The following is a 4,600-nucleotide window of genomic DNA, read 5'->3' on the forward strand; positions in this document are numbered from 1 at the left end:
TATTTTGGATTTTTTATTTCATATCAGTTTGCTAAGGGTTTATTTTCTATAAAAGATTTGACTTTTAAGGGTAGCTTGCTGTAGGAATCATCTGTGGATGAGCCATAATGCTGACTGAATAGTAAAGTTAAACCCTTTCCATACCTCCCAGCTCCCTTGCTGGAGCAAATAAGTCATCTTCATGTGACATTTTGAGGAAGAATTGGAGGTGATGAACAGGGTTGCACTTTGATTACTTACAGTTCTTGTAGTGGCCACAGGAGCTCTAATTATCTAACCATGCTGAGATGCTCTGATTGTGGTGCTAAATTTCTCCTGCAACTGACCCATTGATAAAGGAGAAGTTAGGTGGTAGAAATCTATCTTAATTTCTGCTTCAAGCCTGCCTGAAGTAGGGTATTTCTCCTGAGAATCTGCGCTGTTCTTCCTGTGCTATTTCATTCTCATATGTTCTTCTTTAAGGTAGATTATGGCATCTACTGGGAAAGATAAAGTGCTGACAAGTAAGCCACAGTTATCATGCTATGATAAAAACGCAAACAGACTTCTGTTTGAGATAGAAATAGATGGAAAGAAAATAAATACACAGGACACTTGCAATTTAAGATATAGCTAGTTAGATTTGTGTGATACTTGCAGTAGCTTTGACCCTTCAGAGGTCATGTTTCTGGGAGAAAATATTAATACGTGATACTTTTAAGAGATCATACAGTAGTAAATAATTTAATTTGGAAACTGTTCTCATTTCTCATGTGCTATGATAACAGCATAACAAACACATGGAATCATTGTGGGTGAGAAATTGTAATATTCTCTGTTTAGCTTCTTTTTCTGTATTAGCTTAGGTTTTTGAATGACAGGAAAGCAATTCAGATCTGTGGTTTAGTGCCTATTCTCTTAAATTTAAAGCAGTAATGCCAGAGGTATACTGAAGGTTATTACATACAGCGTCTTGCACTTCCACAGTGAGTTAGGCAGACATTAACAAAAGCCAGTACAATTATGACTTTAATGAACTTTGTGAAGTAGCTTGAAATCCTTGAAAATTAATCTTGTGGTAAACTAATGTTGCAATATAGTGAACTGAGAGAACCTACTGAACTCAATGTTGCAGTTGTTAAACACTGATTAATTTCTACGGTAAATAGCAAATGGTCGGTTCTTTCTGTCTTCAGTTAAAACAGGCAAACCAAAGTATCCAGATATCTGTACGTCAAGGGACAGAGTCAGAAAATTGGGTTAGATTCATAGGTGAACTTTGTAAGTTGGGCCAACTTTGATATGAAAGAGAGAATCAAGTTGTTGTTTTTCCATAGTAAGTAATTATTGTTGTTGGAGTGGATTTGAAGCAGAGTCAATGTATGTTGTAAAGTACTCTGAAGTAAATAATGTTAGTTCGTATAAGTAACAAGGCACAGATGGAGATATTCACACCACTTATAGGCATATAATTTAAGTATGTAAATTAAGCAGCTAATCTGTCCAGGCTTCTAATATAGTCAATAGATAGAAAGAAAGGAATTGTAAATATGCCATCAGAGGGTCCAGCTCCAAAATCTCCGGCTTACAGTAACTTTACCTGTACCAGTGAATAATGACTTAACTGGGTCTCCGCTAGGTCTTCACTGCTGCTCTACAGACAGATCTGTCTAGCTTTATTCACAGGAAAGCTCCATTGAAATCAGTGAAACTGCAGTATCTGTGTACAGTCATTTCCTCAGTTTCTATTTCTTTGCTTGTCCACAGAGGATGGTGTAGATCTTGCCTTGCTAAATAGTCCTTTCATTTCAAACAACAATGATCTGTGCTTTTAGATGTATTCTGAAATTCAGATTCATATTTTGCTTCTGTCAAGATAGGAGCTGTCACACTCATAGAAGAATTTGTAGGGCTGGTGCAAGAGGGACATAGCAGAATTTATGCTTTAATGGATATTTTGTCTCTTTGCTTAGGTTGTTTGGGATTTTTACATTTTTTTAATTTTTTTTTTTTATTTCAGGAGAGATGATCACTGATGCAGTGACTAGGGTCACTAAGATTTCAGCTCTTATCTTTCATAGACCTAAAGCCAACATTTTCAAACATCTTCCCTCCATATAACATGCCTTTTTTTTTCAATTTTTATTCTCTGTTTTCAAAGAAAGCCACAGCAGTGTGTGATGGGAAGCAGACAGATGAAAATGCTATGATTTTTATTGTGGCCGAGAGCAGATCTTCACTGTCTTTTAAATGCAACACTGTATTCAAGTCTGATGCAATTCATAATGATGCTGTTATGAGCAAGTGTTTTACTATAATAGCACTGTGGTTTGGTACTAATAGGCTATATTATCAAATCTAGTCTTTCATTATATGCCTTGCTTCTGGTATGGAAAGAGATAAGAAAATCAAACTTTCTGAACAGTTGTATCAGAAAGAACCCTTTCTTCCTTCATGTAATATACCTTTCATTTCCTTCAAAGACTTGCCGGTGCTTACAGACTAACAAAGCATTGTCTTTTTTTATACTGGTTGATGGAAGCTTAATGAAACAAAAGTTGGAAATGATTGGGGTGAGGAGTGGTTTCAGTCTGTAGGTTACAGGAAAATAGAGAGTGCAGTCAAACTTGAAAAAATAACAATGTAGCAAATGAAGTTAGTGGGTATGGCAGTATTTTCTATTTTCTCTATCAAATCTCTGTAGCTGAAATCTTAGAGTGGAACAGCATTGACAGCACCAACATCAATTGCAATTGTTTCTCTAATTAAGAAATGCATTTCTCTGTGCAAAAGTTTAGTGGTATTATCTTTCACAGCTAAAATTTCTTACTATAGAATCCTAATTCAATTGTTTCTTCCACCACTGTAGCTAATGTTGCTATTGTAATTCAGGTATATTAGAGCACCGACAAGGATAAGTAGTTGGTAGCCTTATTCTGTGTCCACAACCGGAATGGTTACTCTTGTGTCTGGCCAGGAAAAAAGGGCTGTTGTTATACCAGTAAGTATTTAATAAAGACATAGAGCATTTTCATCTTGTCCTTTCAGCAGAGAAGATCAGCTACTTATCTTTACAGCTAATATCTAATAGAAGGTATATCTATGCAGTATTCTTAATTCCCTATTGTCATTCCTCTCGGACTTTGTGCTATATCTGCAACTAGGAGAGAATTTTACCAAGTGGCAATACGGGGCAGTGTCCAGCTATAACCCCTGCTGTGTTCCAGTTCCTGGGTATGGTATGTTACCCAGGAAAGTAATGTCAAGGAAGGTGAAAATTGATTTGTAAAAAAGATCATATACGCAGTTTACAAGACTTGAGAGCAACTCTGTTATCCGTTATGACATTTCAAATGTCATAGGAGAAGAGGCTTAGTAATGTTGAAAAGGAAGAACAGACAGCTTTGAATGTGGTTTGTACCTTTGCAAAAGGGGAAATGCTAACCCTGAGATTAGGGTTAGTGATAAAACTACAGACTCGACGTGTATAAAGAACTGATGTACAGAACTGGTGTTCTGTCTAATCGATCAGCTGTAAAACTTTTAGTTAAGCTTCTTTTCCCATAATCCTGACATCCTAGAAACACAGCATTTGGAGTTCTTTCTTAAGAACCACCTGACTTGGATTTGATTTTTTTTTTTTCCTGCTTCTCGTCAAGTGCATGAAGACCAGAAATAACATATTTTTTAAAGAAAAAGTAAAAGAAAGGAGAAAGCTGATTTTTTTTTTTTTTTTTTTTTTTAATTTGGGAGACTTCTTCATTGGAAAAACCCAAAGTGTTGAGGGATATGGAATATGGCTGCAAGAAATGCACCTGCTGGTTTACAGCATAGGATTTGCTTTGTGGAATGGTTTCTTGGGGGGGGAGGCGGGGCAGGGTCGGGAAAAGGTATCTCAGCTTTATTTTAGTTAGAGTTTACATCACTCGGAACCCATACCAATAGCTTTAACTATCTTGCAGAAAAGTTTGGAAGATGTTCAGTATTTGATGGAATACTAAATATGTTCTGTATTATTGCTTTCCTTTTGTATGGATAATTCATTTTGAATGACAGTGGAGTCTGCTTTTTCCCTTTTATTATGCCAAGTTGAAAGAGTCTACAGTACAAATAAAATTGGAACTTTGAAGGTCAAATATATTTTAAAATGTGGTCATTTTAGAACACTACAGATAATGTGCAGAGAGGAACATAATCTGTTAGACAGAAATCTAATATTCTGTTTGGGTAACTGTAATTTGCTGAAATTCCTGAGAGTCAAACACACTGCCTAAATCTCACTCACTGCAGAAAAAAAAAGTAAGGGAAATGCATTTGAGAACATTTTATTACAATTCTATGTGCTTTCAAAAATTATATTTGTCAAGGCTCATAGAATAATTGGAATATAGTTGAAGCCAGGCTTCTATTAGTAGTCTATGATTAGCATATATCCTCAGTGTCCTCAGTGAGTTTTAAAGCCACCGTAAATGTCTTTCTAAGTAGAAAAGATTTGAATTTTTAATGTAGGAAGCAAACTTTGCCTGAGAAAAATACTGTGGGATATTTTGTACATAATAATAACATCAGACTGATTTATTTTTTTCCTTCATGGTTGTCTTTCAGGGAGAAAATAGTCTGA

This window comes from Gymnogyps californianus, chromosome 7 (assembly GCF_018139145.2).
Source record: "Gymnogyps californianus isolate 813 chromosome 7, ASM1813914v2, whole genome shotgun sequence".
NCBI classification, from domain to species: domain Eukaryota; kingdom Metazoa; phylum Chordata; class Aves; order Accipitriformes; family Cathartidae; genus Gymnogyps; species Gymnogyps californianus.